This window comes from Polypterus senegalus, chromosome 3, assembly GCF_016835505.1.
Source record: "Polypterus senegalus isolate Bchr_013 chromosome 3, ASM1683550v1, whole genome shotgun sequence".
Taxonomy (NCBI): Eukaryota; Metazoa; Chordata; class Cladistia; order Polypteriformes; family Polypteridae; genus Polypterus; species Polypterus senegalus.
In genome coordinates this window covers 114,632,013-114,655,334 of record NC_053156.1, presented here as the reverse complement: position 1 = coordinate 114,655,334, position 23,322 = coordinate 114,632,013, and the positions used below count along the sequence as shown (strand labels likewise).

General features: G+C 38.0%; 1 long non-coding RNA gene across 1 annotated transcript; it reads left to right on the top strand.

Annotated features, from left to right (window-relative positions):
- The first annotated feature begins 4,732 nt into the window (after positions 1 to 4,732).
- On the top strand, positions 4,733 to 18,575 carry LOC120526810. Its single transcript, XR_005633169.1, has 4 exons — positions 4,733 to 4,772; positions 4,895 to 4,950; positions 16,488 to 16,655; positions 18,378 to 18,575. It is a non-coding gene; the product is annotated as an uncharacterized LOC120526810 (long non-coding RNA).
- The last annotated feature ends 4,747 nt before the right edge of the window (positions 18,576 to 23,322 follow it).

The following is a 23,322-nucleotide window of genomic DNA, read 5'->3' as shown; positions in this document are numbered from 1 at the left end:
AGGTTTGCAAAAGTTTCTGCCCACAACTGAAAAAGGTGTTAAATTGATTGGCAAATATAAATTAGCCGTTGTGAGTTCCTGTGTACGTCAGTGTGCTTAAAACAGAAAAAGGCTGAAATCAGGAGTAGTATTTTTGTAAATAAAAGATGTAATGATACAGTAGATTTTTTAAAAGTCTCCTATTGTGGTTTTTGTCAAGCTTTTTCCTACATCTGCACTTAAAAGAATATTTTGTTTCTCTTTTTTTGTGCCTCCTTCTACTGTATATTGATATGGATGCCTGCCATCTAAACTTCATTTTGTTGTTACACCTGACTTTTGGTAACCAGTTGGAAGGATTAAACCTCATAAATATGCTTCTATTTCAAAAGGGAACCAGAGACTGCCAACAGAATCAGTTTCCATGAAAACACAATAGCCCCTTTCACACATGTAGGCTATCCTAGGAATTTACTGGTATATTCCTGGGTCAAGGGAATATGTAAATGAAGCCAAGTCAAGAATAAAAAGAAATATGGCCTGGCAATTTCCCAGACAAAGACCTAATATTATTTCTGGAAATTTAATGAGTCTGTATATTTATGAACAAAGCCAGAAAATAGCTAGTTAAGCTTAAAAATGTTAAAACAGCCACACAAAAGGCACACTGAAGTTAAAGTGAGTTAACTAATCTTATGAGAATTGAGCAATAATGTGTGATTTTTTTTTTTTATATATCTAAGGTTAACTATTTTGAAAGAGCTAAACACCGTTATCCCCAGAAGTAGTGCACTGTCCATTTTAAAGGTACTTTTCTCCCCAGTGAAGGAATTAACATCCATGAGTGACAGTGAAACAGATGTGGAATGGAGAGTGCATAGTGGTCATCTGGTGGAAACAGAGCTTTGAAAAATGTTTGAACAGAATAAAAAATTTAAAGTGTTTTCTGTTAGCTCTGACATTTTTTTCTTCAGTAGTTTTCTTTATGGTTTGACTGCATACACAATTTAAGTAAGTGAAAATAATAATGATAAAAATAAAGAAAAACTGAAAGAATGCAGCAATCCATACAAAAGAGACAGAATCCTCACCCCTTTGCCCAAGATGACATTTGTAAATACCATCAACCCAGGAAATTACCAGTTTGTCCTGACAGGTGTGAACAAGGAAATCCCAGGACAGTAAATTTCTGAGATGATTAAATTTCCTGGGCTCTGGATATAACATGGGCTAATGATAAACACGGAAATGAGCAGTAGGGCAGTTACTGGAAAGGAAATATAAAGATTTCTTAGAGTGTTTAGAAAGTATCATGATTGTTAAACAAGTTTGAATATGCAGAGATTTAAGATGAGTAGCAGACATGTATCTGTGTGTGAGTTCAGAAGATTCGGGGGCATGTTATGTGTTTTGCAAAAGCTTTACTGCTTCTCTACATTTTTACAGAAGCAAAGATTAAAGAAAGCCTGATGACATCATTTGAAATTACTGGGTCGGGTCACAGGGGAGATTGAGAGATGGGGCCTCAGTGTCTTTTTTTTTCTTTAATTTTTCAATATTGGAGTCTTGTTGAAGAGACTCTGGTATGGATATTTCTAATTAACTTTACACTCGTAATGTTATAGATCCCATTAATGCTTACAGCACACATGATATAATATCAATGTACTAATTATAAACTTCAATCATGTCACCTCTTAACTTCCATTTGTTTAAGCTAAAAAGGTTCAGCTCCTTCAATGTTTCCTTGTAGCTCATACCTCTCAATCCTGGAATCAGTTTAATCGCTCTTCTCAGGACTTTCTCTAGCGCTGCTATGTCTTTTTTCATAATATGGAGTACAATACATGTACACAGTACAGTACTCCAGGTTAGGCCTCTGTAGAGTGTAATATAGCTTAAGCATAACCTCCTTGGAGTTGATCTCTACACATTATGCTAAATGACCTGTTAGCATTTTCAATCGCTTATGCATACTGCCTGAATGTAGACAGTAATAAGTCTACTGTATCCCTTGGTCCTTCTATTAAGGGGTACTTTCAAGTTTAAGACATCCCATTATGTATTCAAATCTAGGTCTTTTACTTTGTATATGTAATACTTTATTTAGATACAATTTTATCTCATCAACCTGCACAAGTCTGTATTCTTCCCGGTCCACTGTAATGATCAGTGCCAGCTGTAGCATTTGTGCTGCCCTAGGTGAAGTTGTAAATGGCACCTCACCACCTTCTTTGCTTTGAGTGGAATCACCACTGCTAATCCTGTACATTTTAACCTGGAGACAGGACTAGGAGCAGTGAAGTATGTATATTTAGGGGAGTGGTTGAGTATCTAGCAACATTTGTCTATGCGCTTGAGGGGTGCTATTTCAGAAAACATGCAAAAATTGGACTGTATCAGCAGAATATATTTATTTATTTGGTACCTTTCCTGGTTGGGAGGTCATTTAAATGGATGGACATGAGGAGACTGCTTCTCAGGGCCATGGGCTCCCCTATCACACCTGGTGATGACATCCCTCTGCCATGCTTCCCGTTCAGACACCCACAGGACGGCATAAGAGTTTCAGTTCAGACTTTGCTGGGGTCCATGGCTGCTGGAGGCAGCCACTCTTGTCATGGAGAGGTTCCACCAGACCCAGAAGTGCTTCCTGGATGTAATGTTCTAGCACCAGAAGTACACCAGGGTCTGGTATAAAGGAAGCTGCTACACTTCATGCAAGCAAGTTGGAGTCGGGTGGAACACGGGAAAAGGAGTGGAGGAAAAGGAAAGAATTGAGTTGTGCTTGTGGTGTCATTATCATTACAAAGAAGCCTTTTGTGAAGGCAATTTATTATAATAAACCTTGTATTTGAACCCGGGACTTGTGTTGTTGTGGTTTTGTCTCGGGAGCTGTTATATACTCTTGCGGTCACAAGGTATGTAAGCCAAAGTAAGATATTGTTTTAGGATCCCTAATATATCATTGATGTAAAATATTTCTTTATTTATGTATTATTAATGTTCTTCACATTTAAGCACAGTGTATTCATTGTAGCTTAATGTTACTTTGCCAACACTAGATATTTTATTATTCAGTTGAATTTGAATTGAGTTATCAAGTTTTTGTATTATATGTGGTATATATATCTTTTAACTTTGGAAAAAATGAGTTTTTATGCCTCTTTAGCAGTTCAATTCAGAAAGCATGTTTACTCTTAATCGAGCATATGTAGAGAGCAACAACACAGTAATGGTAACAATGGCTCCACTGATGCAGCATGTAAGAGATGGCCTTACTCAGCCAGAATGTCCATGAGATGGATGGACCAAGGGAGAGAGCAAAGGGCATTATCTCCCCTGGAGCTATAGATGGCAGCTACCCCAGGGTTTTAGTGGTGCTTTGGATTTCAGGTAGGGACATGGAGTTCTTCAACTTAGCTTTGTTGGGTTTCGTGGGTAATCCCAGGGGGTGCTGCAGGGACTGGGGAGCCCTATTTCATGGTATTTCCATCTCACCCAGAAGTACCTTTGAACCATGTATACAGAAGACCGGAAGTATTCCTGGGTGGAAGATAAAAAGAGCTGCCAGCCTCAGATGGATAAGCCAGAGTCAGGTGGAAGGTGGACAAAGCTTGTGAGGAGGAGTGGAGGAAGAGTGACCGAGAAAGAGAGAGAAGGGATAAAAGAGTTATTGTGTGCTACTATGCTTATTGTACTTGTGGCTATGGTGGGAAATGCTTGATTCAAAGAGTTTCCCACAATTAAAGACTCTTGGTGCCTTTTAACTTGTGTCTGTGCCTGTTTGTATTGGGTGTTTGTGGAGTTGGGGAGCACCAGCATGGACTCTTATCTCATCAAAGCAACAAATACACAGAACCGGCATTCCCAAGTCATAACCAATCAACAAGCTCTCTAATAACATGATAATTAAGATTGACAGGTCTTCCTTATTAGAACAATGCATATTTAAGACATGTCCAATTTCAAGGAAAACCACCCATTACTTAAACTTTTTTATGAAAAGATAATTGCAAGATCTTTTCAGTCTATTTTATTTCATGGCTTGATGTTAAGAAACCTTGAAATGGCATGGCTTACCAGAACATTTTACATAGACATACACCCAGTCTTCTGCAGAATAATATTGGATGAAATATAAAAACCTCACATAATGGTGACTATTGTTGAAACTATTAACATATTTCAATAACCTCCCACTTGAAGTAGGTACCAGACACGTTCATATAATTTATTGTGAATTAGAAGAATAAAGGTAGGCAGACAGAATTAAAATTAGAGAAAAAATGTTCTACTTAAACATCCAGTGATGCTTGTTCCAATATGAGGTGCCAGCAAGCATTTTCAATTGCATAATACTTTCCCTTGTTTTTCAGTTATTTCACTGTTTGCTAGTACCTTGGTATAGCTTCTCTTGATATTTGTCAGTTTCTGTCAGCGGGGTGCTTCAGTTATATAATCCTGCATAGGTGTGCATTTTGAAAGCAGGATGTCAAATATAATTTGAGAAACCAACAAATCTAAATGTGAAGAAAGAAACTTTGCCGAGTGGATTTTCTCACAACCTTACTCCCCTGCTGTCATGCTATCCATCATATTTGTTCTACTTTTACCACAAAAAGCCTTATACTGCTCTCACCCTATTTATCAGCTTATGTTACAAAATAAAATATCAGAGTTTGGGTGTGTCATATTCTAAACCACTTCCTTGTAAATGTGATCTGAATGTTTAGACACAGTAAATTCTAGATACGTAACATCTCTTGTTATTTGTAAAGCCTTTTTAAATGGTGGGTGACCTTTTCATGCTGGGATAGGATGTCACTTTTTCTTTTGGCAGTGTTACTGTGTAGCTATACAAATTAATTTGAGGGCTCTGTTTCATAAATTAATTTTCTTTTTACATTTCCAGAGTAAACAGCTACATTATCTAATCTAATGCATCATGCAAGAGTTTGAAAGAAAAAGGTAATAAATTTTAACATGTTTTGAACTTTTAGAATAATGTTTAAAGCATGCAAGTGAATATGCCAAATAATTCTTGTTAATTGTTGTAGTTATTTTCAGTTAAATGCTCTTAGTCATTAAATGACAGACGTCTGTATTTTAATGCCTTTATCTTATTCAGTGAGTGACACATGGTTTAGTGATTCATTTGCTGAACGCAGTCATCTTTTTGCTTAATCTTCTAATTTTGATGGCTACTTGTGGTTTAATCAGTAGATCATGAATTATTCACTGTTTTGAAACATATAATTTAAAAACCTTATTTCAAAGTGTTAGTCTTTTCTTACTTGAATCTATTAAGCAGTAATAAAGGGTTGAAAATTACTGATTTAATTTCTGCTTCATAAAGGAATGGATATATGCACATTGGCACACAGTGTAGTTTGCCCTCTCATAGAAACTCCATGTTCTTCTTATGATTCTGTGGGATACCGGAGTGTTAGGCTGAATGCCAACTCTATATTGGCTAAGCGTGAGTTTGTGAATGGGAGATGAGCTAGACAAATGTAACTTTAATTAAACTCTGTGATAAATTGCCATAATAGGCACCATTTACATTATATCTGTACCATAATACCTTTTGACCTGTAACCATCCAGTCATCCTTCAATGTATTTCTGGAACCACCTGACACTGGTACTGGATTAAGAGGAGCCATAGCCTTTCTAGGCCACATCAATAGATTCCTAACTGACAAAGAAATCCTGCAGATGGAGATTAGGTGACAGAGTTAAGCCATGATGAAATATATTGACGTGCCTCAAACCAGTTTTTGACTTTTATAGCCAATGGTGGGTCTTGCTACAGATACAACAATAAAAACAACAACAATGTTAATGTTAACAATAATAAAAAAAATAAATGGTCATGCTGAACGATGTTACAGGCAGCGTAACATTCTCCACGGCTTCTCCAAACCCTTTTACGTCTGTCACATGTGCTCAGGGTGAACTTACTCTCGCTGTGAAAAGCATAGGGTGCCAGTGGTGGACCTGCCAATTCTGGTATTCTATGGAAAATAGCAATCGAGCTCCACAGTGCCAGGCAGCGAGCACAGGGCCCACTAGAGGATGTTGAACCCTCAGGCCACCTTCATGAAGTCCGATTCTGATTGTTTGGTCAGAAATATTCACACCAGTGGCCTGCTGGAGGTCATTTTGTAGGCACTGGCAGTGCTCATCCTGTTCCTCCTTGACCAAAGGAGCAGATTCCAGTCCTGCTGATGGGTTAAGGACCTTCTACGGCCCTGTCCAGCTCTCCTAGAGTAACTGTCTGTCTCCTGGAATCTCCTCCATAGCTTTGAGACTGTGCTGGGAGACACAGCAAACCTTTTGGCAATGTCATGTATTGATGCGCCATTGAATCTCTAGGATTCAGGTATCGCCTAATGCTACCAGTAGTGACAATGACTGTAGCCAAATGCAAAACTAGTGAAAAAACAACAACAATAAAAGAAGACAATGTTTTTAAATGAGTAAAAATAATTTCTTCTTGGAAGACATTTATTAAAACCCCATACAATTATGAAGTAGTTCTGAGTTGTTATTCATAGCAATTTAATTTTAAATGCACTTTCTCCAATTATAGTTAAAATGATTCATATTTGATGACTTTTCCAGTGATTTTCAGTCGTATCCTTCATTTATATAATCGGCAGCACATTATTGTGAAAATGATCACCTAATGTTACATACTTAACAGCTGAGACCAACTAGAATGTGACCGACTACGATAAAATCAAAGAGGTTTGATTTTCTTGTTAGTAAGAAGGGACGGTTGTATATGCAGGAGAGCAGACAACTAAATCAACCAATAAATGCTCATCCAGTACAGTATATAGAATGTAGTGACAAGGATTAAGTATCACATGTTTTTGAACCTCATAAATAGAAAAGAAGCTCTTCTGTCTGAAGTCTTGTATTGCATGTAATAAAACAAGATGGAAAAAATGATATAGGGCTGAATGTACTACAGCTACAACCCTTCACACAGCACTGGTACAGTGTCAATTCCGTCAGGCAGTATGGGGGCTTTACAAACAGATAATTGCTAATTTGTCTGATGTCTTGCATTTTACATACAATACCAGAATGGAAAAAATAAATAAATAAAGGGCAAAGACTGCTGCTGAACTCGTTGCAGCTATTAACCATCTGCACAGTGGAGACCCCAGCAGGCAACACACTATTGACCATCAGGAAAGGAGTGAGCACGATTGTGCGGGGAGATTGTGTTCAGTCCGTGAATGTGACATGGGCTGCAATTTTTCAGTCTTGTAAATTGATATGGTGCAGTGAGGAGATCAGTGACTTCAGTTGGCAAATCTGACATGCTCCACAAGAAAAAGCTCTACTGTAGCTTTAGTCTGACTTTTTTCAGAGATTTTTGTCAAGTTGTCTGCAGAACAGAATGCAATTTGCATCTGGCATCAACTTTGAATAATGTTAACAACAACATGTAGCAATGATTTTTTTGAGGTGAAAAGAGTAGTCTTAAAAGAAACCATGTCCCTGGAGCTGAAAGGTTGGTGCAGAAAGGGACAAGCAGTAAGATGAAGTGCATAACCCGGCTCCTTTTAAAAAGGCCAAATTTCACAAAATGTTTTTTGTTTTTTTGTTTTTTCCTTGTTAAAACAAAACTGATATACTGGAAGCATGGGAGACAGATATTAATACTTTATACCACCCTTGGCTTGAAAAATAGTATTCTGTGCGCTTTAAGGTTTTTTTTCCAACTTTTGGATTCATGCCCCTTTTGAAATCCTTTTAAAACCACAAGATGGTATTTTTAACAGTTATGAAAAATGATTCACTTTATAACACATCTCCATGTGGCAAATTAATATATGTACTTTAACTTAAAAATACAGAACTTACCCTTTCATAGTGGGAGTGGCTTTGTCTGGGCAGACAGACACAGACATTTCTCTGCCAAGTCATGTCAAGTCAAGTAGCTTTATTGTCATATCATATGTACACAGGTTTGCATAATATGACTGCATTGCAAAATATACTTGAATACAGGACAAGTGCAAGACAAAATTGTACTATAAATAAATAGAATTGGTTCAGATGCTACCGAACCTTATGCCAGATGAAAGCTGGAGAAAGATACCGTGAAAGGGTGGAAATGGTCCTCTGCAATACTGTAGGCTTTATAAATGTAACGTTCGATAAAGATGTCTTTAATGGAGGACAAAGAGGTCCCAATGTTTTTTTCTGCTGTGCACATTATCCATGGAAGGATCTTGACAGCAGATACACTGCAGTTCCCAAACCAGATGCAGGTGATCACAGTGCTTTTAATGTCCTCCCTGTATAATTGGTGACAATGAGAAGAAGTAGGTTTTTCTTTCTCAGCCACTGAAGGAAGTGGAGATGCTTTTGCACCTTCTTGTCTATAGAGTTGATGTTAAATTAACAAGTATGGTCAGCTGCTTGGTGCACACCAAGGAATTGGATGGTCTTGACGAGTTCTACCACAGAACCCTCGATGTGTGGTTGAGGAATGGATAGCATGGGCCTTCCTGAAGTCAACAATCATCTTTTTCATTTTATTCACGTTAAGAGACAGATTGTTTCACTTACACCAATCCACAAATTGTTGTATTTCCATTCTGTAATCTGACTCATCCCTATTGCTGATGAGACCCACCACTGTTGTGTCATCAGCAAAAATAATGATGGTGTTAGAGCTGTATGCAGTCATACTGTCATAAGTCACCTCAGTGAGCAGAAGTGGGCTGAGTATGCAACCTTGCAGGGGAGAGTTTGGTTGCCAGTGCTTAGTGTGATGATGCTTGAGATGATGCTTCCAATGTGGACTGTCTGGAGTCTCTCTGTCAGTAATCTAGGATTCAGTTCCAAAGGAAAGTGCTATAGCCCAGCAAACTCGACTTCATATAAGCGTCTGATGGATGCTGAACTGAACTCTATGAACTGCATTCTAGGACAAAAGTCTTTTTGGTCCAGATATGATAGGGCCAAATGAAAAGTAGATGATATGGCATCCTCAGTAGAACAGTTTGGGCGATAGACAAACTGGAGGCATGTGATGTATAAAGTCTGGCTTTCAAGTGGCCCAAGGCTAGCCACTCAAAACACTTAATTAAGACTGGTGTGAGTGCTACAGTCATTGAGGCAAGAGACAGAAGACTACTTTGGCACAGGTAAGATTGTGAAAGTTTTTGAGCACTTTAGGATGACTGTCAGCCTCAGAGAAATGTTGAAGATGTTCGTAAAGGTATCCATCAGGTGGTTTCCACATTCCCTGAGATATGTTGTCTGGTCCAGCAGCTTTGCATGGGTTTACATTCAACAGTTCTTCTCACATCATCTGTGGACAACTGTGGACAAACACAGTACTTGTCCCTCCTTACTGTTGTTTGAAGGAGTTGCTCTGATTTTATATGGTTTGGATAGAATACTTCTCAACGTCACAGGCAGCATGTCATATTATGTTATATATAGGGAAGGACGTGAATACCACAAGATAGGGAGGTAAACATTAAAGTTACTAAATTATAATTACAAATGTAACTTCAAAGTTGAGACACATTAGGGTAATTTCCTATTAGCAGTATATGTCAGCTATAAAAGATTTTGCACTTCAGTATGAAAGCCTTTAAAGTAACATAAGGATATAGTCAGTACAAGAATTACAAAGGCATTGTTCAAAAAAGTGAAAAATTATTTCATGTATCAAAGTGAACAGCCTCAGAAATAATTACAATATGTGCCAAATATGCAGAAAATGAATCAGCAAAGGGAAAAATGTGTGGCAAACAAACTTCATGAACAAAATCTGCCCAGGAATGCTACTGAATACCACAAAAGCAAAGGATTGAATTGAAAGAATTGTAGTATCACCTCTGTGACTCAGTTTCAACCAAAACTGTAAATTGTGAGCTTCACAAAGCAGTAATTTATAGCAGGCATTTGGAAATCTCTTCTATCCAAGGCTAGCACACAAAGATATACATCCTGATGTAAGGAGTACAAAACCTGAACTTCCAAGTCTTCTTTCACTCTTTTTCCTACATCCAAATGACTTTCTTCTTGGAAAAAGCCAAAGGATGCTTTCAACACGCCATGTCTGTTACCAACTGTTAAACATGATGTGGCATCTGTAATGGCATGGGGAGCCATCTCATTAGAGTCATTAGGTCCAATGATTCTTCTCCATGTGTGCATAATGGCCAAGGAATATGTGGCCATTTAGCAGGGTCTGGTACACTTACTGGTGCAAACACTTTTCCCTCATAATGTTCCAAAATTCCATGTTGGTAATACTTCCATGGAGACTGGTAAAGTAATTCAAGCGTGGTTTCATGAACATTCTTCTGTGGCCTCTCCAAAAACCAATGAACCTTTGTAGGAAGTTATGGAGAGGAGACTGTGAAGTAGTTTTTCTCCTCCTTCATCCTTCAAATAACATGAGGCTTCCTTTCTTCAAGACTGGTGCAATAATCATTCATCACAGAGAAGTGCAGTACGCTTTTTAAAAATTGTGATATGCTGTATAGTTTCAACACATTCCACAGGCAAACACAGTACCTCTTGTTGTTGCCCATCAATCATACTTTCTTGATTTTTCAGATGATGATGCATATACAGAACATACACACTCCAACTACTATGAAGGAATGTATCAACACATCTTTAGGGCTGAGATTGCTGTAACTGTCATCATAATTATCATAGTGAGCAGCGTACTATGGGATACTGGTGTGGCTGGCCGTCTGCTCGTCTCGCTAATCTATGTTCTATCTTTGTTTTTATGTATTTGTTTATCTCAACGGCCACTGTCCTACGATTGTGATTCTTTACTTAACATATTTTCTTGCTTGCTTTCCTCTCAATTTTCATCTCCTGATGGGATATTATGTGAACCTCCACCTTTGTTTTATTCATCTGCTGACTTCTTCACCTGGACGCCAGTGTTCACCTGTATCAGTGAGCTGAATGCCTCTTGGAGATGCAAATGCACCCACCACTGTGGAAAAAGAGCTGGTATTGCTGTTAAACAACGCCGACTCAAGTCCCAGATCTTGGATTCCCGATGCCTGCAAATCATCTATGACCTATCTTCTCCTGCACAGAACTCCATCCCTGGGTGGTGGATACCGGATTTAATTTCTCCATTTCAAGGCGGCATCACTCTTCCTCAGTTTGCTCTCGGATAGTAAACGCTGCTAATCTTCACATGCTCACCCGTGCTCATCTCGCAGCGAGCTCTTCTACTTCTATCAAGGCTGCTCTCTTGAATGTGAGATCAGTGTCTAATAAAACTTTTATTCTGCAAGACTTTATTATCTCAAATAATCTGGATTTCTTTTTCATCACTGAGACCTGGATTGTAAATGGTGACCCTTCAAGATTTACTGACTTGATACATTCAGGTTATTCATTTTTAAACTCTCCTCGGCTGACTCGTCGTGGGGGCATGGGGCATTGCCACTGTTTTTAAAAGTATGTTCTTGTGTTGGAGCCTTACAAAGGGTCCGTTTAGTAGCTTCGAACTGCAACTTTTTGAAGTGTGCAGCTCCCCTTCTTTGTTGCTTGCTGTGGTTTATAGACCTCCTGTAATTAATGATATCTTCATTTCTGAATTCTCTGATCTCCTGGCTGATATCACCCTCTCCCATGACAAAGTATTTATTGTTTCTGATTTTAACATTCACGTTTGTTGTCATTCGAAACCTTTGATTAATGACTTTTTATCACTATTTGATTTTATCCAGCGTATTAATACACCAGCTTACTCTCTCGGTCACACCCTTGATCTCATTCTTACATGTGATATTTCAGTTAATGATATTGATTTACGCAATGTTTCTTTTATTGATCACTTTTCTATAATGATGGATTTGAATATTACCGTAGATGTCCCTACTACTAATTGTGCTCCATGCTGCTCTCGCTTTTTAAATTCTTCTGTTATATCCAATTTTAAAACCATATTCTTGATGCGCATGTCCTATATGATGGTATCGATGATTCTGTCATAGAATTTAGTTCTTCTTGTAAAACGGTTTTAGACTCAATTGCCCTGCTCAAGAAACGCTGTAATAAGGGGAGACCTGCTCCCTGGCAAACTGAAAATACACGATCGCTGCACCACAGCTGTCGAACTGCGGAACAGCGTTGGAAAAAAGATGGACTGATTGTTTCTAATCAGATTTTTAGGACTTCTCTATTCAACTTCCAGCTTGCAGTTAAGAAAGCTAAACACGATTTCTTCTCTGATTTAGTATCCCGTCATTCTAAGAATCCTAGGGTCTTATTTAGTTCAATTAATGTGGCCATTCACCCTCATTCTGTGATGGGATTAAATAGCACTGTTCTTTCATGTGAGCAGTTTCGTTCATTCTTTGCCAGTAAAATTGATAAAATTCACTGTGGTATTGTTCCAACTGGCTATGAACTTCCTACTGTTAATCATGGTATTGTCTTGGAATCTTTTGATCCTGTCTCACTTCCACAGCTAAAAAGAACTATTGACACCCTTAAACCAACTCTCAGTCCTCCTGATATTGTACCACTACGCCTCGTAGTGGAAGCCTTTGATGTTTTGGGTCCATCTTTACTAGCCATTATCAATGGTTCTATTAGTGAGGGAGTTGTGCCCTCATTTTTTAAACATGTTGCGGTACATCCCTGTCTAAAAAAGGCAGAATTAGATCCTGGAGTTTTAGCCAATTTTCGCCCGATTTCCCAACTGCCATTTCTGACTAAAATATTAGAATTATTTATAATCAATTGGTTGATCATCTTAACTCTAATAATTTATTTGAGATCTACCAATCTGGCTTTAGGCATTATCATAGTGATGAGACGGCCCTCCTTAAAGTATTCAATGACATCTCTATTATTACTGACTCAGGTGGCGCTGCAGTCCTTGCCCTCCTGGACCTTTCTGCTGCCTTTAACACTATTGACCATGAGATATTGCTGTTGTGGCTTGAACATCTTGTTGGGCTTAAAGGAGCTGCTCTTAACTGGTTCAGGTCATATCTAACTGGTAGACACTTTTCAGTGACTTTAAATTCCTCTTTTTTTGTCTACTGCTCCTCTTAAATGTGGTGTTCCTCAGGGATCCATTTTGGGTCCTATTTTGGTCTCTATCTTCACCCTATTGGAGCTATTTTTAGGAAATTTAACATTTCTTTTCACTGCTATGCTGATGATACACAGGTTTATATTCCTGTATTCAACTCTGCACAAAATCAACTGCACAACTGTCTTTCTGAACTATCCTGGATAGCTAATAATTTTCTTGATCTGAATCAAAATAAAACAGAGGTGCTTATAGTGGGTCCATCAGCTAAAGCCCAAATTGGTCTTGGACTTCTCGGCTCTTTCTCTGTCTTTTGCAAACCTCAAGTCCACAATCTTGGTGTTATCTTTGACAGTATCCTCTCTTTTGAGAAAGAGGTTAATTCTGTAGTCAAGAGGTGCTTTTTCCAGCTTCATCTATTAGGTAAGATGAAGCCTTTTATATCTTTTAGGGATCCCGGGAAAGCTTTTATCTTTTCTCGCCTTGATTACTGCAACTCACTGTATTCTGGGATTAGTAAATCCCTGACACGTAGGTTACAGTTGGTCCAGAATACTGACGCTCACTTTCTGGTTGGGGCAAGAAAGTTTGATTCTGTTTCTCCAATATTAGCTTCTTTACACTGGCTGCCTGTCAGTTTTTGAATTGATTTTAAAATCAAAGCAGTGCTACTGTTCCTGTGTGGTTACTCTTTATTTCTTAACACCACATTCCTGACGCGGCTTTATAAATACACTGAAACTAACCGCATATTGTTTATCAGTGTAATACATCTGATTGTAATTAACCTGTAACAATATAATGGTCCAGGGAATAGCCATAATATTCCAAATACCATAACTGCTTTAGCGTTGTAACTCTCACTGCACCTTTTTTTCCCCTTCTTTCAGCTGCTCTCGTTAAGGGCTGCCACAACGGATCATCTTTTTCCATATTACTCTCATTGCACCACTCAGAGTATTTATATCACTGTATCTGAGTGGGGAATCACAGCAGCAGCTGATCGGAAAGAGAATTATCGGTATACAGTATCAAGCCCACTCTGCCTCAGCCACGGTAAAACTTTCAAAGCCTTTCCTGTATGGATCTCGCGGTTCAGACACAGTTTCATCCCAAGAACTATAAAAGTACTCAATCAAGTGCTCCTTGTAGAACTGTTTGTACTTATAAGTACAATTACCTCACTGTAAACTTGTGATACAGTTATTATATTACACAACCTGTGCCACTTTATAAAGCATGTATTTACATATGATGACAATATCATTTTTAAGATGAAATGCAGCAAAACATGTTGATTATATTATACAGATACAACTTTATCTTCATTTAAATAATCTGTATTGTTAATAATTAAACGTGTGAGGACATGGTGCCGGAGCACTAGCTAGTTCATGGATTGTTCCTGCTTTGTGCTGTATATTTGCTGAGGATGGCACAACACTGGAAGGATAGATGGATAGAATAATTAAACACGTACTATGAAGATATTACAGCTTACAGATGGCTTAACGTCTATTACAGAGCTGATTGTGTGCCGATTGGGTATTTGGAGAAAGAAAAGTAAGGACAGGAATTGGAGATTAGTATGTTTGAAAGAGACAGTACTGCTACAATAATTTCATCGAAGGTCGCATACAATCACGCACCGTGTTTCCCTGTTTAATAACATGCTTTAACTCCTATCATCATGAAAAAGATATCACGTATACATCTCAGTATTTAAATTATTCAGAGAGCTGTAATATCACAAATGTAATGGATTCTGTGTCCTGTCAGAGAAAGAGAAAGAACGGAAATACATAGTGATTCACACTCATAGAGCATGTTGAAGATCAAATACAAAACAAATCATTTAACAGCCTACTTTAGTTACGGTGGGATTTGAGAAACTAGTAAATTAAATGATTTTAAGATGAAGTTTATGTTCTACTTTAATGACAAAATAAACTATGTGATTAAAGTAGATATTTCAAGATTGAAGTTAACATTTGGTGCTTTTTTCCTACTCTGTGCCTTTGTTTCTCACTGTACCCTAATAAGCTTCCATATGACACTCAGACGGTGGGCTAAGTCTCGCCTTTTCACGGCTACTTTGATATGTAACAACTTCTTTTTTATGTTGAGCACTGTGCGACTTTGTGAACTTGAGCTTGTTTCTCCAACACGCTATGTCACTCGATCAACTTCCTTTTGTTGATTATACCACCGTATAAACCAACAAATAGTACGTTTTTCTTTGCCTTCCCTTGGTATTTGCTGAAATTCTTATATTTTCCCTCTTGCTTTTGCCATTGCCTATTTAAAAGAACGCTGAGCTTAAGGTCTATTTATATTTATTTTCATATTCAAAGAGGCGTAATTCTGGGAGGAGACGGGGCGGGACAGAAGGCGCGTGCACGTGCGTTAGTTTTATGCTGATCGGGATTTATGGAGTGGAAGAACATGGAAGTTGGAGTACGCACAGATTCCTGCATCTGGAATTTTCTGTGCTTAAGCACATTTCGGCTTTTGTGCTTACATCATGTTATAGTGCAAATTCTACGCACGGCGTTATGCATGAGGCCCCTGGTCAGTTGCCTCTTGTTGTCCCTCGTACCAAGTGTAAAACTAAGGGAGGCAGAACTTTTACAGCTGCTGCTCCTCACCTGTGAAACTCTTTACCTCATTATATAAAGGAGTTGTCTACAATTGAACTGTTCAAAACAAGACTAATTTCTATTCACTTGCATTCCGTGACCTTCAGTAATACTGATGGTTTCCTCATTGTGATTATGTAGCTTTACTTCTGTTTATTATTTATTTTATTTATGTTCATTTATTTTATTTCTATTTATGTTATTCATGTTAATTGTATGTTTTTCTTTTATTCTATTATTGTAAAGCACTTCGGCCACAGCATTCCTATGTTGTTTTAAATTTGCTATATAAATAAAATTGACATTGACATTGACAATGCAATATGCAGTACATATATTATAATTGTAAGCAGGCAATATGGAAAAGAACCAAGAAATTAGACCTTAAACCAAATGGCTGATTCAAATGTCCTCACTGACTCATGATGAAATCAATGAATGTAAGCAAAATATTGGAAGGCACCTTGAATAAAGTCCTATACCAAATGTAATATCTTCATTTTATAACAAGTCTCATGGTGATTTTATAATGTTGTTGCCTCATAAATCCACCATTGAGGTTTTGACTTCCATGGCAGTTGCTGTCTCTGTAAAGTTTGCAATTTCTGCCCATGTGTTGCATGGATTTTCCTCCCACATTCCCAAAGAGGCACAGGTTAGGTTAATTAGTGATTGCTATTGTCATGCATGGTTGTTGGAAGACTCCTCCAAGTGCTGGGGAAAGTTTTGTAATAACCCGCCAAGACGAGAGGGGAGTGGGACTACCGCTGACTTTGTTCTGTTCCTCTTCTTCCCTCACAGCTCCAAGACACCACCCAGTAGGGGCACTTAGCCCCACCCCTTCCAGAAGTTTTGCCATAAAAGATGCGCAGCCTAAAGAGAGGTGATTTTTGCTGGAAGACCCAAATAAGCCACAGAACAGAGCACAACATTAGAAAGAGGAACAACTGACCAGGAAGTAGCACATTTGTACGTTTTTTCTTTTCTTTTAATTTGTTCATTTTGTCTGGCAATGAATAAAAGGGATGGCCCGGTTGACATCCCAAACTTTTGACTGATTCCAGTCTGTCCTTCCACCGCCCGACCATATGGAGGAATATTTCGGACAAAATGAAATAAATAAATAAATGCGTAAATAAATAAAAGTACTGTGAAATGTAAGCATAAATAAATAAATGTGTCATGAAATGAGAGCCTTAATAAATAAATATGTCATGAAATGAGAGCATAAATAAATAAATGTGTCACGAAATATGTTTTTGCTATTTATTTCATTTTGTCCGTAACATTCCTGCAAACCGTCATGAAATACGACTTGAAATAAAACTGTCACTTTCACTCGTCAAAGTTGAGAGGGTGGGCTCTAACACGCCCTCTAGTTACTGATTGGTGAATCGATAGGACAAGAATTAATTAGAAAAATGCTTACTACTGCCGATGAAATGGATTCTGCCGAAGATATTACGTATTTCAGAGAGAATTAAGGATTTATTGGAAGAAATTACAATGTTGGCGGCCCTTTTAGAACTGAGTATTTGACCCTTGTTTTACGAGTATAAAGTCAGTTGCATATTCGCAGCTACTTTTTCAAACAACTCTACAGCTCTGATCAGTGGTAAAGTTGTTCAGTTCAAAATATTAGTTGGAGCTGCTTTGGGCATTCCATGTCAAAGTACCTGCACTAATACAGCCGTTGCAGCTTACCGTATATCAAACTGGCTCATTAGCCTTGTGATTGTCTTCTCCGATACACCATATAGATCTGCAATCTGTCGTACTTTTAAACCGCATAACAGAAGGTGTTCTATTGACTCAGCTGGAATGTCAAAGGATGGACGTCCAGAGCCGGGAACTGCATCACCTGAACTGGAGTGTAGTAGAGTCCGTTCCACCTGTTCTTCAATAATTTCAAAAACAGTTTCATCTATATCGGAGTCTAAAAGGGCCATTGTAAAAAACATTGTAATTTCTTCAGATAAATCTTCAATTCTCTCTCTGAAATACGTAATATCTTCGGCAGAATCCATTTCATCGGCAGTAGTAAGCATTTTTCTAATTAATTCTTGTGCTATCGATTCACCAATCAGTAACTAGAGGGCGTGTTAGAGCCCAACCTCTCAACTTTGACGAGTGAAAGTGACAGTTTTATTTCAAGTCGTATTCATGACCGTTTGCAGGAATGTTACGGACAAAATGAAATAAATAAATAAGCAACAAAAAACATATTTCGTGACACATTTATTTATTTATGCTCTCATTTCATGACATATTTATTTATTAAGGCTCTCATTTCATGACACATTTATTTATTTATGCTCACATTTCACAGTACGTTTATTTATTTACGCATTTATTTATTTATTTCATTTTGTCCGAAATATTCCTCCATATGACCACACCGTATATCTCAGTTTTGGACCCCTTGACTTTGTAATATTCACTTTTTTGCCATATATTGCAATTTTTTAACCTTTTTTTTTTTTAAGTCACCACTCTACCATTTTGTACTTTGTTTTGGTTCCTGTTCACTGTCACCTCAGCTGTCCCACATTACCTCAGGTGCTTTGTGACTGTTGGATGTCACACACATGTGCCGTAGGGATAGCTTAAAGGCTCTGGTGGTGGTATTTCCTCATCCGATTCACAGTGTGGTGCTGTGTTATAACACCTGTTCTCTTCCTTCCTCCACAGACCAGAGGACTGACAACCTCACTGCCTTTGATGTCACTTCCGTTGTTCGTAAACTTGAACCCGCCTTTTCCTGCCTGGCCTGTACTTAACCAGAAGTGTTGCCATCTTGTATAGTCTAATTTGAGACTCGCATTCCTTAGAGACGTTATTTTGCTGTAAAGCTTTTATTTATTTATTTATTTATTTTTGCTTTTACAATATACGGTGTCATGTTGTCACCCCAAACCTTAACTTTGTCTTGTCCTCTTTAACACTGACTCGTGACCTTTTTTGCCATGCACAAATTTAATGCCCAATAGCCTCCATGTCAAGTTTTCTGGATAATTATTATAAAGACTCAAGTGCAACTTGATTCAGAGCTTTCTCTTTTTGCATGCTGGCTTCCACATTGATTTATGGTTAGTTTTTCAGGCTTTAGTATTTTGGCAATTTGACTTTTGGTTTTGACCCTGCCCATTATATCAATAAGATCTGTCTTTCATCTCCTGGTCCTGTGCTTTTGAGCTGATTTTTGAGTTCACGTAGACCTGTGATTCTAAACTAGCTGCTGTGTGAATGGTAGTCTCTTTGGGCATAAAAGATCCCTGGGCATTTATTGAAAAGAGTGTGGTGTTCCTGGTGTCCTGGCTAAATTGACCACCACGGCCTGATGTTTCTGGCCCCCATATCACCCCCTGTCTCTAATCTTTCTCACCCTTTACTACCAAACAGCTAATGTGTGGTGAGTGTACAAGTGCAAAAATGGCTGCTGTCAACCAGTCATCATCGAGTGGATGCTACACATAATAAGTGCTTGAAGTGGTTTCCCATTGTCCATGTAAAGCACTTTGAGTGGTTAGAATAGTGATATATACATGTAATGAATTAATTATTATTTTAAGTGAATGTATGTGTGAGTGAACTTTGTCGTGGACAGGTGTACTACCATGGCTGTTTTTTGCATTGTGGCTATTTCTGCTAGGATAGGCCTCAACCTCCACCACACTGTGATCCTGAATTAGACTGAGCAGGTGGTAAATGTTTTGTGGGTTTTTGAGGCCCCGGTATTTAATAATAATATCTCATCCATTTTGGAATCTTTTTTGTTCATAGTTGCTATGCCATTGTCAGGTAAGCTTAACTAAAAGTGTGTAGCAACATGACATTACCAGGTCAAAGGTATAAAGGTCAGTGTCATACACCTTCTGGTTGTCCAAGTTCAGTTTCAAGTAAAAAGACTCAGAACACTATTTGTTCTTTGAAAGGCTTCTTAGTTTCGAAATAGTTTTTGTTCCAAAATATGATTTACATCTCTCGTTTTGACCCAATTAAATGTATTATTCTGGCTTTCACTGGTCTCGCTTTAATGATTCTTTCATATGTTTTTTTTTGTCTTATGTCCTGGACTAAGTTTATTAGATTCCTGCTCTACTAGTTACGACTTTCGCTTACATTCCCCAGCTTTGTTCTGTCTCCTAAATCTGATATTAAAAACAACTGTGCAGTCAGCACGACTTCTGCTTTTGAACAATGTTGAATAAATATTTATTCATTATTATAAAAGTGACACAGTGATAAGCAGAACTATTAATGTAAAGGGAATGGTCAAGAAGATGCTGTTTTATTTCAACTCTTGAATAATGAAATGGCATCTATCCATCTGTTTAATTTCTCTCAGGAGTTTCAAGGCAGACTTCTAAAATTAAAAATGTATTTCTTCCTATTTATGGTCTCTTATAAACAATAGCTTCTCTGTCTTGTATCCACTTTCTGGTTTTTATTGATATCTCTCTTTCTACACTCTTTCTTCCAGACATGAGCAACCTTTGGCATTAAGAGCTAGGTAGGAACCAGTCCTGGATAAAACTTTGTCACAGGCCACTTATACACCATTCCCCGCTAGACCACTGTACCCAAAGAAAAGGGATACACATATCCATGGAGTGAAGAAGCAGTGCTCATCCCTGTGTTGCCATAAGTCTTTTGGTAACACCTTAAAGTATTTCAAAATACATAACACCAGTAATGGCAGACTGCATGATAACGCAGTGAATACACTTGACTTTGTTTGCTCTGAGGTTGATGTGCTTTGAGCTTCGTGAGCAGCTCCTGTTTTCTCCACTCTAGCGGCCCGCTTTTTCTCTTTTTCCATCGGCATCTTTTCGCGTTAAAACTGGTCAGCGTTTGTGTTGCAATTACTTAGTACGTTTTTCTTAATTTTTCACTTAAGCTGGCACTTAAGTCTTCAATCTGCTTCAAGAATTATTTAAGATATTTAAAATTTATGAAGAGGAGGAAGAGGGGAAGTGATGGCAAAGGTGGTAGGGATGAGAACGGCGCCTGGACGCATGCACTGCGCGGTATTATAAAATACAATAAAAATAAAAAGAGTAATAAAAATCATCACCCTGAAAGCAGATAGTAGAGGGGTCACGTAGTATATCTGTGCCAAATTACAGGTCAATAGGTCAAATGGTTTGCGAGCTACACGTGATTTAAAATCCTGGACAGACAAACAGACAGCCATGGTAGCGTATTATATAAGATTTTGTTTCCCAAAGATGTGCAGGTAAGGCTGATTCTGCACTTTAAATCAGCTCATTATGAGGGTGCACTGCAATGCACAGGTGTCTGTTCCAGAGTTGTTCCCTACCTTGTGCCTAGGACTGCTGCTATAGGCACCAGCTACCCCAATCCTGGAGAAGCAGGCTAGAAAATAGTCATTGTAAAAAATAATAACACAATTGTAATGATTAAATATTGGTGGTTGACTTATATGCCATAATTCTTTTTGAGTTTACAGTTTATTGTGAGGTTACTATTTGTACTCAGCACTCACACTCATGCCAAGAGGGTTTAAGTCTCAAGCCTATGTGCAGGTGATCCAGTTTTTATCCCACATCCTACACACATGTGCAGCTGAGGCTAAACTGGCATGAAGTGACTGCTTGAGTATAAGTTTTGTTTTTAAGTATGCCCTGTGATAAATTGGCACTCACCTGCATTTCGTTCCTGCTTTGCACCTGATAATGCGGGGACCACTGACTATCCTGAACTGGACAGAAAGGGTACAGACAATGGATGAATGACTGTTGTCATGTTGTCTCCAACATCCACATTATAAACATACACATACATACACAGATACACATTATGCTAATGGATGTCCTGCTCTGAGCTATTGTTGGTGTGAACACAAGTGTTCCCTGTGAAGAACTGGCATCCTGTCCAGTGTTTAGTGGTTTGCTTTGCACTCCATTTTAGAAGGAGAGGCACAATGCAGCCCCATACTGGAATAATGAGTATGAAAATGAGTGGATGGGTAATTATTATTGTTTGGAACAACCATAAAAGGCACATCCCAAATGACTGATTGGTTAATAACAGTCAAAGCACACTTTTATCTAGACTAGTTAACCTTAAATGAGTACTGCTCACAGACATAACCTAAAGCAGTATTAAGTATGCTGAGGGTGTTGTGACATTTAGCGAATGCCTGAATAAGTTCATTCTATAAATACTGCTGACATACTTAGACAAGCTTGGACATATTGGTTTACTTTAAAGTAGCGAAAGTCAGAACATTACATGACACACTTATCACAGTGAGTTAGAATTTTATTGAAAGGGGTGTAAAGAGTTCAAAATTATGATTCAACACTCTTTCATAAAACTATTCATTTTTATACGAAGAATTTTCCTTCTATTAGAGCTAATATGCCATAAATCATTGCTGATAAACTCCAGATACGTAGAATACAATAATCGCTTTCATTACCTAGAGTTCAGATAAGGTGAAAGGAAATTCAGATTATTTGCTTGCTTTTTACAAGCAATAAAAAAAGAAAAACAAACAGCGAAGTTTACATTACATCGGAGTTGGAAGTGTCTTTAGTTTCCGAAACAGATTGCTGAAATATAAATGAGCTTCTGCGGTGGGTTGGCTCCCTGCCCAGGATTGGTTCCTGCCTTGTGCCCTGTGTTGGCTGGGATTGGCTCCAGCAGACCCCCGTGACCCTGTGTTCGGATTCAGCGGGTTGGAAAATGGATGGATGGATAAATGAGCTTTTCCAAGTTTCTTATCACTACTGTTCATTTGTGCAGTTAAAAAAAAACATATATGTTTAAGGAAAAAAAAAAACTTCCAAGAAAGGCTTTCTAGATTTATTCTGTATCTAGTAGATTGACTAAAACATTATATTGTAAAGAAAAAGAATGCGAATCTAGGTTACATTCTTTTCAAGCTGTTAGACTCTAAAAGTTGTCAAGACTTTCCTTCTGAGAATATCAAGAAAAAGCCTTGATGATGAAAAATATTGCACTCCGCCTGCAGATGGAACTGTTGAAGCATTTAATACTCCATTGAATGATAAAACAGAGCCGGCAGAGATTTGATACTGTCTTTTAATGAAGAATACTTGACACCATTCAAATAATTACTTCTTCAAAACACTTTTAAGTTTAAGTTCAAGATCAAGTTTATTTTATGTGGTATTTTAAAAATGACGATCAGCTGATTAAAATGCACAATGTGGCCTTGGACAATGTCCATCTGCCTTACATGGGTGAATAAATCTCTATCTCTGCCATATGGAGGATTTGATTTAGTATTATACAGTTTAACCTTTAAATCATAATTAGACAAATTGATATCCCTAAAAATAACTGACTCCCTGAAAAAAAAAAAAAAATTTCAAATTTTTATACCACCTTCCATGGAGAATACAAAGACAAAGTGCCTGAAATTTGCACTAGTGCACAACACAAATATTTCTACAATCACAGCAGAGGTGAATCAAGTGACACACAAAGTCACAAAGTAAGCTACCCATTGATTTGTTTCCATTAATAGTATTTACTGTATATGCTGGTTGCTTTCCAGGAAGGCAAAGTGGTGCAGTGGTTAGTGTTGCTGCCTCATGTATACAGCTGCCTGGGTTTTAAATTGCATAGACTTTGCTTGTTC